This window comes from Lissotriton vulgaris, chromosome 2_1, assembly GCF_964263255.1.
Source record: "Lissotriton vulgaris chromosome 2_1, aLisVul1.2, whole genome shotgun sequence".
Lineage (NCBI taxonomy): Eukaryota > Metazoa > Chordata > Amphibia > Caudata > Salamandridae > Lissotriton > Lissotriton vulgaris.
The window spans coordinates 92,327,910-92,341,798 of NC_141687.1; the positions used below are offsets into that span (position 1 = coordinate 92,327,910).

General features: G+C 45.8%; 1 protein-coding gene across 6 annotated transcripts in view; it reads right to left on the minus strand.

The window, feature by feature from the left end:
• The window catches only part of CLUH (CLUH binding protein of NUMT mRNA), a 440,989-nt gene that overhangs the window by 276,313 nt on the left and 150,787 nt on the right, over nt 1-13,889 (minus strand). The gene's annotated exons all lie outside the window — the stretch shown is intronic.

The following is a 13,889-nucleotide window of genomic DNA, read 5'->3' on the forward strand; positions in this document are numbered from 1 at the left end:
TCAATTCAGCAATTTTAAGCAACCCGGTAGCAGAAGCTATAGCTGCCCTGTCCAGTGCCATTCAGAACGGACCAACCGCCAATGATATAGTAACAATATGAACAACAGTGAGTAGAACAGTGTAGAGTGTATCTCCTGCTGCAGTTCATGTGCCGACTGAGATGTAAGGCTTCTGATATGTCCACAGGCTAGAGAAGCAGCAGGACACAATTGTGGCACTGTTCATTAGACCCATTCAACAGTTACAAAAGCTCCAAGCAAGTGTTTCACAATCACGTCAGTCAGAAGTATTGAAAGGTATACATTTGAAAATGGAAGCAGCAAGACAGGACACGCTACAAAACCTACTGATTTTTACAGTCGTTGACCAACAGACAGTTTTTCTAGGCTGATTAGATGCTTTCAGTCACAGGGACGGTCCAGGAATATTCAATAGTACTGTAGACAAGTCTTTGAAAGCATTGGGGCACATACTCAGCTGGGCCCCAGCTTCACTGCTTTGGATGCCATTTGGTTGCCACTAGATCTGCTTGTTTAACATAATATAAATAAACCAGAAAGGAGGCTTGACTGGTGAGTATCTACAATCCACTCAGAAAATGCCTTGCTTCTGTCCAATCTGATCTTTTCAACATTGCACAACATACTTTAACCATCTCTCGTCAAAGTTTTTTGTGAGCAATTTGAACATCCGCTCAGATGCCACAGCAAATACAGTCCGCACATATGGATATGGATTCCCTTAGTTTTCCTCAATTATTTACCTAATCCACAAATATGGAGTTTTGTACTCTTGACTTTGTTCACCCTGATCCCTGAGCTCCAGCTTCTAGGATTCCAGCACATACCCTGGATCCTTCACTACTGAATCAAGTTCTGGAGTGACAGTAAGCCACACTAAGAAATTCCATGACAAGGGCCAACGCTCCCTAGGGAGAAACTAAAAACAAAATAAAGCCTAAAGAATTCACTTGACTGATCCTCGAAATGCCAGATCCACACCTGGAAAGTGCTAACAAAATTCTAATTACTGGGAATTCAAATGAACCACAGCTCTAGATACTCTGTCTCTCATCCCCACCCACTTACTATGATCCTTCAGTTAAAGATGCGACACACACTCAACTAGGTCACACTAAACAGTTTACAGGTATCAATTACAAATGTTTGCGATAAAAAGGTAGGTAATTAACGGGTGTTTCGTGAAATGACTAGCGGTCATGATGAATTTAATTTATGATATAATTAGACTGATATATTTTACGTAAAAGGTATTGGACTCCAAAAATAGAAACAGTCTTTAGAGAACGGTCACGCACACCAGTGTTGAACTAGGAGCACAACCTTGTCTGGATGACCAGACAGAAAAGAAGGTTTACAGGAAAGACCTTGGAGCTCACACATATGCCTAGCGGAGGTGATTGAAACCAGGAAAGCAGTCTTTAAAGTCAGTAAACGAAGAGGACAGTTGTGAAGCGGCTCAAAAGGAGCGCACATCAAATAAGTAAGAACCAAATTCAAGTCCCACTGCGACATCACAAACGGAATAGAAGGTAAAAGGTGAGTAATGCCTTTGAGAAATCCATTTATGACCGGGGACTGGAAAAGAGAGGGCTGATCAGGTAGCCTAAGATAGTCTGAAATTGCAGAAAGGTAGTCCTTAATAGTGTCCAGAGCAGAGCCCTGCCGGGCCAAAGAATGAAGGAATAAAAGGACTTCTGAAAGAGGGTCAGAAAGGGAATCTACAGCCTTTGCTGTTTACCATGCCACAAATTTGTTCCACCTGCAGGCGTAAACCGATTTAGGGGAGGGACGCCTGGCTGCCAGAATGATACCACAGACTTCAGGAGGCAAGTCAAATGGAATCAGCTGTCACCGTTCAATCTCCACGCAAGGTGGAGGCGGGACAGGTTTGGGTGGAGGACTGTCCCGTGCTGCTACGACAGAAGATCCTCCAAAGAGACAGTCTGATCGGGGAATCCATGCTCATACTGAGTAGCTCGGGATACCAAACTCTTCGAGCCCAGTCCGGGGCCACAAGAATGACTTGGGCCAGGTTGCGCCTGATCTTCAGCACTCTGGGTAGAAGTGGTATAGGCGGAAAGGCGTACAATAGACCCAGACTCCACTCATGACGAAAAGTGTTGCCGAGAGAGTACCGCCTTGGAAATTCCAAAGCGCAGAACTGCTGACATTGCGCGTTCTCTTCGGTGGCGGCTAGATCTAACCAAGGCTCTCCCCACTGTTGAAAGAGACCTTGCGCCACCTGTGAGCAAAGACGCCAATTCTGAACCATGATGCACTTGGAGCCGAGTTTGTCCGCCCTGGAGTTCAAAGAACCTGCCAAGGGTTGAACCACTAAGGAATTGCCCTGATGTTCCAGCCATGTCCAAAGACGCAGAGCCTCCTGACATATGGTCCACGACCACACCCTGCCTTGCTTGTTGCAACCACGTGGCGGTGGTGTTGTCTGTGAACACCTGCACTACTCTCCCATTGACAGAGGGAAGGAATGCCTTCAGTGCAAGTAGGATTGCTCGGAGCTCCAGAAGGTTGATATGGAGCCTGGACTCCGCCGGAGACCGGAGGCCTCTGATCTTCGCCTTTTCCATGTGGCCGCCCCATTGAAAGAGGGAGGCATCCGTCACCACTGTGCGCTCTGGTTGGGAAAGGGAGAGTGATCTGCCGCTGACCCAATGCTAGTTTGTGAACCACCAATGCAACTGTTGTGCAGTGCCCTCCGAGATCTGGACGAACTCGGACAGGTCCCCTTGATGCTGCGCCCACTGGAACTTCAGGTCCCACTGCAGAGCCTGGATATGCCATTTGGCATGATTCGCCATCATCTCCCCCTCATGGCCTCCTGCATCCTGCTGCCCACTGGTGTCTGGTGTGCCTGAAACACTGGACTATGAAGTTTTGGAGGCAGTGGTGGCAGGGGAGGTAGTGGACTGACACACCCTCTGGCCCTGTGACTCACTTTGCGGGTCCCACATCCGCGGCTGCACTGAGACTGTTGCTGCGCAGGCCTGTGGCTTTGAAAGCACATGTCTGTGCGCCCCTTCCTTGGCCAAGAAAGGAGCGAAAAGCAGACCCCGAAGGAGTGCGAGTGGCCGAAAGGCCCAAGGACTTGGCCGTAGCCCGCAAGTCCTTAAAGCGCTCCAACGCACTAAGGGCGAGTGCCATTAAAGGGCATGTCCCTAAAAAGCCAGTGGTCCTCAGCCAGGCGTGATGGCGTAGCGCCACTGTTGTGGAAATCGCTCTGCCAGCGAGTTTGAAGTTTATTTTATTTGCATAGTTAATCAAAACAGTTGCAATACATATTACACAATTCTTAAAAACATAATTGTTTAAAACCATTAAGAAAAATCCAGAAGTAAGAAATTCATTACAGTTTTAAAAGATAATTCAATGAAACTGGATAAGAGACTTTTTTACACTAACTGCTGGAAAGTACTGATCCTTGTTTTAACTTGCTCTCATCCAGTTCAGCCATAGACTGTGTTTACCACGTGGACTCTACTTACACAAAGTTGTCCCCCTAGTGCTAAATGGACATATTTAATAAGATGTCATTAAGTCCTATTGTCCATCTGCTGAACAGCCAGGCCCTATAGATCTTGTATAGCATTTTCCACCATTTCTGGCATTCTCTGTTCTACCACCGTTAGAAATTTCACAAATCTGATACTTAGTTTGGTGTTTGACGGATTCAGGCAGGCGAGCACCGCTTGCCTTCTGGTGCAAATCCATTTTTGCTTGAATTGATGTTTAAGGTAGGTGACCTGTACATGGAAGAATCCCTGGTCTGTGCTTTAGAAAATTCCTTTTTGTGGCTTTGGTGTAATCCTGGTTAAAGTATATTTGTTGAGTTAATGATTTGTAGGAATTTAGGGTCATCCATGCAGGAGATCTTTTTGAGAATGACGCCTTGTCCTCCAATAAGGAGTGATTTTTACATTTTTCAAAACTAGTTTTTTGATATTGCTGTGACAAAGTTGTACGTCCCAAAGCTCTGAGAGTTTAGTGACTTCCAGGGCTAGCTGTGTAGGAGAGTAGAGTCTGCCTCCTATGGTCACCCCCACTTTTTGCTGTGATTCACTGGTTTTTCGACTTTAGTGTGGCTGTGGGCCTGCTAATCAGACCCACAGCCCAGCTGTTCTCTCTCTAAATTCATACCATGTACTTTAGGTACATACCTAATTGGGTATTGGGTCACCTTTGTGAGCCCCTGTATTTTGTACCATAGGTACCCAGTGCATAGGTGCATCCAAGGCTACCAGGGGCTGCAGCATGTATTATGCCACCCCTGGCTGGCCATCCAAACTGACAACTGGGTGATCACTCAGCTGGGGCAAGGTCGTGTATTCACCCCTTGCTTACGTATAGTATTCCTCTACCTACCATTATATACAGACACATATACACCTATAAGTCACTCCTATGGCAGGCCTTGACAATCCTGAAGGAAGAGTGTTTGGTTTTATGTGAGATGGTGCTCTAGCATGAGCTGAGCCTGTCTGCAGCTTTCGGAACCATGTCCTTATAGCTGTTCTATGATATAGCCATACTATATACTCTTAAGTGCATTATAATCCTCGCGTTAATACTAACTTTGGTTTGGCTTTACCAAAACATGTCGTGTAAGGTGTCATACGCTTTGGAATACTACCCCCCCACCCCCCACCAGTCCTGGCAGCGGCGGTAGCATTCCACCCTTCTAGAGGGAGAAGACATGTAGTTGTAGCTTTACCCGGTTACAGTTAAACAGAGCCTCTGCATTACAAAATGGATGCTGCTGCCACAGACACGAGTCTGACCTCCTGCTGCTGGACGAAACTCCGGCAGGGGAGGCCTGGACAATATGTTTCCTGCCTTGGGAGGTGCTAGCACCTCCCCAGACAGGCTATAGTGTATTGGGGCAGGGTGGGTTGAAAGAAATGAGACACTGTCTGGGGCACACAAGGTGCTCCATGCATAGCCCGGTTCAAACCAGTTGCTGGGGCACTCCAGCCCCAGCTCTGGCACGAAACTGGACAAAGGGAAAGGGTTTAACCACACCCTTCCCAGGTTCCACCCATAGGAGGGACCTAGCAGGTAATCCAGCCCCTTAGATTAGTATAAAGCTAGGAGCTGTGTCTAGATACTTTAGATTATCCTGAACTGAAACTCTGAAACGAAACTCTGGACTTTTGACATTCTACTGCAACTAGAAGACTGAAGAATCTCCCTTGTGGTCAAGGAGTGACCACCCTGTTCAAACCGGCACCATCAGTGACTTGCCGGTTTGCTTTGTCGACGCTCCCGCCGGAACCTGAAGACTTAGCGATGCAGCCTCTGGACTTCCAGACTTCTCTGACTCCGACCCACATCCACAGCAAAGCTGAGACCCGTGGCGGACACGAGAGACCGGACAACCTGAAGTACCTGCTTTTTGCTAACTGTGCAGCTTTTGAGGCATCCTCGAAGTTGTGCATTGGGACTTGAGAAGCCCCAACCCCGAGCAGTAAGTGCACCGAAGCTCAGCCCTCCACACTCCATGAGTGCCGCGTGGGGCCTGTGCCTGCATTTCTCCTTGACGCATATTCGCGGTTACTAGCCCGTTGGCCAGAGGCCCTCCTGAAGACATCCTTTTGAATCAACACCGCTTGCCTGGTTGCTCTGGGCTTGCTCCTGCTTTCCTGTAAAGGGGAAGCTCCCCAGACCTTGCTGGTCTGAACAGAAGCTGATCTTCCCTTCCTGCGTGGGTTGCCTTTGCCAAGGCTTGTTGACTCCAATCCGGAAGCCGACACCGCCAACAGCAAGATCCTTCGTGGGACAGTCCGTATCCAGCTCCAGGTCATCATCGACGCCTCCTGGTCCACGTGGCTGCAGAGACCAGCTTCACTTCTTTACCTGTTGGCATCTCAACATCGCCTGGTTCCTTCCTGGTCACTGGCTAGTGACCCAGACTCTGTTCCCTCTGCTTTCAGGTTCTTCACTGCTCCGATCCACTCTTGGATCCACCCGGACATCTTCCTCCTGGTCGCCTGCAGCACCTTTTTGCAGCTCTCCATAGGATTCGACGACGAAACCTGACACGAAAGAACACCTATGCACCGGCTTCCCTGGGTGAGGTAACTCGAGTACTCCGGTGCTCCTGTGGGTAGTAACTATCCAAGTGTCCTAGTTTAACTGGGTTTTCCCGTAGTCCATCCGGAAGTGCCCGAAATCAACTACTTTGTAAACTTTACGTTCCCATTGAAAGTCTATGAGAACCCTCATGTGTGTTTAGACACTGCACACGCATCCTGTTGGACTCCTGCTTCCTAATCTTCGGTTGTTCAGTGTAGCCCCAGCGATTTCCTAGGCCCTAGGCCTACTCACCTTTCCTGAAGTGGTTCTTATACCACTTACTTAGTATATGGTTCGTGTGGCCCCTAGGGCAGAATTGTATTTGTGCAACTTATAGTATGCTTATTGAGTCACTTGTGCTGTATCTCGAACTCTGACCTCATAAAGAGTGCAGAGGGGTTGTGTTAGTAATAAATACAAATATATTTGATATATACCTTGTGTGGTGTCCTTTCATTTGGTATTCAAGGGGTTATTATTGGTAAAACAATTGGCTTCCCATGCTCTCTGAAGTGTTAGTCTAAGACTGCTTTGTCCATGCTACCTCTAGGATAGCTGGTCTATAAGGTTGACATTACAACCATCACCATAAGGGTTGTTTGGACTTATACAGGGTGTCCAATAGAATAGTGGACATCACATATCAGGCCAACTTCTCACAAGCTGAAGGTAATTTCTTGCCTCAGAGACATCCCTGCGTTGTATGTCATGCCATAGCAGAGAGTTTAGTGTATTTGTAGTGGCGCTTCTTATTTTATGAAACAACAGATGGAGAAGTACCACCAGGAGGAGCCTCAATGCCTCCGTCAAAGATATATAGAGGTGCACACGATGCTAAGGAGGACAAATGTATCCTTTGTTAGAAGACCCCTCACTCACCAACCTAGTTGGTGACATGCTTCATCATCGGGGTCCCACCCTGATAGCCGAGTGCCATCCGGTGTGCTGCGACACTTGACTACAGCAGAGCGTTTTTTTGGATTTTATGTGCAAAAGTGAAAAGGTTTTTGGTGATTTTAAAAGATGTCCAATTAACTACTCACTGACAGGACTTTATTCTGGAGTGACTGGACAACAATAAAAATTATTAGTTGGACACTGTGCTAGATTAGGTAGGCCTATGGTTTCATGAGTAGTGTTGTGAAATATAATTGGTCTACATGTTTCAACCACTCATGTAAATGTAGGGTTTTCGTCAGGACCAGTGATGGTAGCCCGGGTGGTATACACTCGCTATGGTGTACCCTGCCCTTGACTACGTGAAAAAAACACTAAAAAATCCTAGTGGTTAAAAAATTGTTGTTCTTCTCCAGTGTTCCAAGGAAAGAAACCTGCAAAGAAAGAAAAAGGGGGACAAACACGCAATACAATACATTAAACATAAGGCGTGTTTGAGGTGCTCCTCATAAATGACAACCTAAGTGTAGATGAAATACGGTGGATGTTAATGAATGACTCATAAATAGACATACCAGGGTGCCATTGGGATAAACTAGACACTATTTGGCTTCAAAGGAGCCTCTGGATGTATTTTACAACTCACTCAGAGTTTAGTGACTTTCAGGGCTAGCTGAAGGTAATTTCTTGCGTTGTATGTCGCGCCATAGCAGAGAGTTTAGTGTATTTGTAGTGGCGCTTCTTAGTTTGTGCCAACAGATGATATATGCCCCGTACCTGGCTAAGTCTTGTTTTTGCAGGCCGAACTCCAGTTTTATTTTAGCCGGAGATGTATTAAGCTGGAGGGAGAACATTGTTCTATAGGCTTTAACCTGTGTACTTTCCAGATCTTTAGAATCTCTTCCCTGCATTGCCTCACTACCGTAGGTAATCGATGGAAGCAGTTTGGCCCGAATTACCTTCAAAAACGGGGTCATAGTCCGACCCATCAGTTGGGTTGCCAGGTTTTTCATCGTCATGGCGATCAATAATCCTCTCCTTCTTATTTCCTGCTTCTCGAGCACAAAAGATCCTTCTTCATCAAATGTGACTCCCAGATATTTGTACTCACAAGTTGGATCAATTGTTGTGCCACTAAGAAACCAAATCTTCTGTTGTTTTTTGTTATTATTTATTGACATTGTTCGCGTCTTGCTGAGGTTTATTTTTAAGTTAAGTTATTTTCTGTGGCGTATTTCTGCATTTCAGTCAGTAGTCGTTGAAGTCCAATGTTGGTATGACTGAGTAGCACTACGTCATCTGCATACATAAGGTTGGTCAAGGTTTTCCCAACTACCCTCGGTGAGTGGGAGATGCAGGCATCGAGCACTTTTGGTAAGTCCGCCCAAAAAAAGATTAAACAAGTTTGGCGCAAGCACGCACCCTTGTTTCAATCCTTTAGTAGTTGGTACTTTTGAGGACAGGCGAGTGCCACTACCTAGTTTCACCTGCATCCAGGTGTCCGTGTGGAGGAGCATCAGCATGTTTAGGGTCGACTGTGGTGGCCCCATTGCGCCAATTTCCCCCATAGTCTGCCTCTCTCCATATTATCAAATGCGGCACTGAAATTGATGTAACACAGATCTAATGGAATCTTAGAGGATTTTGCTGCGTCGATTATTAAAGAGATGGCAAGAATGTTTGTTGATGTTCCAGTCATTTTTCTAAAACCGGTCTGATTCAGCGGTATTATCAGGTTTGACTCAGCCCAAAGTGTAAGGTCCTCTAGTATGGTGCCGGCAAAGTATTTAGCCTCATTATCAATAAGGGCTACTAGGCAGTAGTTGTTTGGGTCAGCCTTGTCTCCTTTTTGTAAATTGGAACAATCATTGAACCCCTCCAGGATTCTGGAATTCTGTTTAACGACCTGATATCCAAGAATAAAGGTTGCATGATGTCCGCCCACTCCTTGTTCTTTGCTTTATAAAGGGCAGATGGAATGCCATTTGGTCCCGGGGCACCTTCTTTCCTGTCTTTAGTTATCTGTTTTTTAATTAAGTCTAACTGCTGGCACCTCGATGTCGCTGAAAGATTGGTATTTATGCCAGAATAGGCCTGTTCCCGTGTCTCTGGCATGCACGTGTCCCGTTTTCTCTCTGTACTCCTGCTAGTCCCCATTTGGACTCCTCGATGTTCTATGTGGTCATTGAAATGGCTGGAGAGATATTTTATCCAGATCTCTTCAGAGATGTGAGACCCTATTTCTTTGTATTGCAGACGTATGATACCATTTACTGTTTCCCAAAAGCGGGCACTGTTACTGTATGTCGTATAAGAGTTTAGCCCAAACTTCGTTTTCACCATCTCTCTTGATGTTCCATTTTAGACGTTTGAGCGCTGCCCTTTGATGTTTCAAAAATACTCGTAAGCTTTTGGTTCCAGGGGCTTTTCTCAACTTGCGTAGAGTCGAGTTTACTGATCTTTTAAGTTTCCTTAATTGTACTCTCTGTTCTTTATTTAAATTATTTTTTCTACCCTCTTTACAAAGGTTGTCTTTTGAGAGGGAAGCAGCTGCACGCTTTTTTTAGCAGTATAGCAGTAAAGTGAGCCCAATAAGTAATGTGGCCGGCTGTAGTCGATTCTTGGATATCGAAAAGTTGAAGTTGAAGCTTCGGCCTGGAAGTTCGTATTGGCAATCATGCATTTGATCCTGTTTTGATTCAAGGAGTGGATCGGCCCCAAAGTTTTATCTGGCCTAATTAAAGTCGGCATATCTGCTATTATATGAAATTCCTAGGGGCGATGATCGCTGTCACCCATATCGCCCATTCTGAACCCAGAGATGTATGGTAACAGCGGGAGGCTTGCGAAGGTGTAGTCCAGAATGGAGCTCATTGTAGTGGAGTAAAAAAAATAGCTGAAGCCATCCTCTCTCATGACCTGGATGTAGCCTTCATCACGGAAACTTGGCTAAACACCCTATCCCTCCCCATTAGTGACATGCTGGTGCCACCTGGTTTCTCAATCATCCGCAAAGACGGGCCCATACACAAAGGTGGCAGCATAGCTATTATCCACAAAAGTGACCTCTCCATCTCTGAAACTCCCTCCTGCTGCTACAATTTCTTCAAATGCCTGTCGGTCAACATCAAATCTCACTCTCATAGTTCTCTTCAATGCCATCTCCTCTACCACCCTCCAGGCAACTCCAACGAATTTAGAGCTCAGCTGTCGGATCTGATCACCCAATCATCACTCAATAGCGACTACAGCTTAATTCTGGGTGACCTAAACCTAAGACGGAACGAAACCATTAACCCGCAGATTCAATCTCTCAACACCCTTCTGCAAGACAACGATATGATCCAACACTGCTCAGAGGAAACGCATTACAGAGGAGCGATCCTGGATTCCATCATTGCGAACAGAAATGCAGTCTCGATTGATCACATCATCCCGGTCGACTGGTCAGACCACCACATCATTCTCTTCCATATCAACCAGCCGGCCCTTTCCCTCCCACCCACTCAAGGCCCCCCTAAGTGGGCCAAGAACACTTTCAGAGTCCTCCTGAACACGACAGAGTCCCTCTCAACCGCGGAACTTACCTCGCTCTATCACTCCAACCTGGAGCTCACTCTGGATCAGCTGGCACCTCTGTAACTAAAAAACCCAGAAACATTCCCTCTAGGTCATGGTTCTCCACCGACATTAATGAAGAAAGAAGACACCTCAGATCCTTGGAAAGAACCTCACCTCCCTCCATCGGGAACAACTCAAGGCAGCACGCACCAACTACTATATTCATATCAAGAGCAAAAAGTCACTTCTTCTGCTCAGCATTAGACAATGCAAAAAACTGCCCCAAAGAACTCTTCAACATCATTAGGAACCAAACCTCCATTCCAATGGCAGCCAACTTAATGGCGTCCAAAACCCATTGAGACGACTTTGCTAGCTTTTTCAGGGGTGTGGTATTTATTCAAATATCTACTTGTCCATGGGGCAGGTTGCTTCATAAATCTACTTGTCCAGTAACAAAATCCACTTGTCCCTTTGGTGCCATGTTGTGCAGCGACAAATTATGGCAGCAATCTCATTATATAAGAGCTCTTACACAGCTTCTCTGATTATGCCAGGGCTCATACCATAGTGGTGTTTGAATGCCAGCAATCCCTTTATGTTGCTACGTTTCCACAGATCTGCATACTGGGACTGATGGTAGTGGTAAACAATAGTTCCAGGGTTGGAATGTCCTTTTGAGTCTGTGCAAACTTACTAACTTGCATGTTTCAAGCGTTTAACAGCTCTTCTCTAATCTTTTCCAATACTTATTAATGTTAGAAATTTACTCATGACAATAGCAGAAGTAAACCTTTTTCCAGAGTTTGGAAAAAAAGTGGTTGGAAGGAAAATAAACTTGCAAACACTCAGGTTTTCGAATTAGCAAATCTACACATGCATATTTGCTCATGCTAAAATGCAGTTCACAAATATTTTCTAGGAGTACTATTTCTTCCCCTACCTCTGTACATTCTTGTTAATTTACGAAAGCCATATAACTGCCCTTAATGCAAGGACATATACCAAGGGTGCACTTTTGAGACTTTCTTTAATAATTGGGCCCCTAATTTGGTCTGGCGTTAACCATGACCTTTTGTGTTTATTAAATTTCTCTCTCTGTATCGGCTGGCTTCACGGTGAGTGACAGCATTCTGCTCTTTCACAAGGAGCATATCGGCACACAAAGTAGTTTTATTCAGTGCCAGTAACTAATGTGGGAGTGTGTGCTTTTTTGAGACCAAAAAAAATGTTTGCTTTTGCCAATGTTTGATATAATGGCGAGGGTTCGGCAGCTCTCACATCAATAAGGTTTTACAAAAACCATTCCGAAACAAGTCCCGCATTGCCAAAACTAAAAAGCGGACCACCATTTCAGACCTATTGGCTTTGCCAATGCTCGTTTATTTTTTGTTTCAGAAAAATCCTATTGAAACTGGTTACACTGATTTTCTAATATGAATATTTTGGGGAAATACTAGCATGCATCAACACATTTTACTAAATAAATGCTGCAAAGAAATGGTACAGTAGTTTAGCAAAAAAATATTTTTCCTACTTTCATTTTTTAGGAACATTTCATATTGAAAGCAAAGTATCATTAATCTTGCTTTAACCCCTTCGCTGCGGCGGCTATTCCGCCGCAGCGCTAAAGGGGCGGGGCGGCCGCATGCTGGTGACGGAGCCGCTCCGTCACCAGCCGCGGTTGAGCTATGCTGGTGACGGAGCGGTTCCGTCATGACCCGCCCCGCTCATTAGAACGCCCGCGCAGGCGCGAAATCAGCGCCGCGCAGGCGCGGCGGCTGGGCCATGACGGAACCGCTCCGTCATCAGCACAGCTCAACTGTAGCTGATGACGGAGCGGTTCCGTCATCGGCATGGGAGGGGTTAAAGCTTCTGCAGATATTTGCATCTAATCAGAGAGCCTTCTGGGAGCATTATGCATAGCCTTATATTGCTAAACTTTGAAACCGTGTGTCCACATCTTTATACTGGAACCACTGTCAGTAGTGCAGTCAGAACTTACATTTACTGAGAGCGCTCAGCCTAATACTAAAGGCTCTCAATTAATGAACCATAAATACAAGTTTGAACAGCATTACCATATGCACACAAATATTACCTTAACTGCAGGCAGTGCCCTTTCTTGATCCTTAATGTGGTACTGCAAACTGGCAGCCAAAGGGTTTGTGCTGCAGGGGGTTGGGCCTGCTTGTCCCAAGGACAAAATGCACATTACAACTTGTTGCCCTTGACCCCAAATAATATGTCCTGGGAGTCGGGCTATAGGAATTCCACATCCCTGTTTTTCAATGAAAAAAATCGCCAAAATTGATAGTTCATTCAGCCCGAAACTTTCCTCTTGCACAGATACTCTGAGTTCTGCAACTAAACACATCCCCCCAATAACCCAGTCTATCAGCTGGTCATCCTTCCAGCCGGTCAAGGAGGAAATGATAAGCAATCTTATCGCCTCCGCTAAACCCTCTTCTCATTCCCTCGATCAACTTCCCTCGAGACTGACCAAGGAGTTGAAGCTCACTCTAGCTCGAATCTGGGGCAAGATCATCAATAGCTCCTTGAGTGAGGGTTCCATTCCTGACTGCCTTAAACTAGGACAAGTCACCCCACTTCTGAAAAAACCTAGCCTTTACCCCATGGTCATGAACAACTTCAGACCGGTCTCGAACCTTCCGTTTCTATCCAAAATTCTTGAAAGATGTGTGCTTTCACAATTAACCCAACATCTTGAGAACACTAATCTACTTGACCCACACCAGTCAGGGTTCAGAAAGGGCTGCAGCACTGGAACTGCAATCCTAAATGTCCTAGACGATATGCACATGTCACTTGACTCCAACCAATGTGTCCTACTCATCCTCCTTGACCTCTCGGCTGCGTTCGACACAGTGGATCATACCCTCCTACTTAATGTCCTCAAGGAGAGAACGGGCATTGAACAGACTGTCTTAAAATGGTTCTCCTCTTTTCTCAACAACCGCACTCAAAAAATAAAGATTGCAGCTTCGAATCAGACCCCCTCCCCATCAGTAGAGGAGTTCCGCAAGGGTCAGTACTCTCCCCACAACTCTTCAACATCTACATGGAACCCCTCACCTCACTTCTAAGGAACTCCAACATCCCCTTCCAACTCTACGCGGACGACACTCAACTCTACCTGGAAACCTCATCGATCGCAGACATTCACAGACAATGTTACACTCAGGGAGGTCCAACACTGGCTCTCAAACAACCACCTCAAACTTAATGAAGAGAAAACGGAAGTACTCCTCATTTCGAACGAAGATGAAAACCCACAAATAGTGAATGGCTCAAAG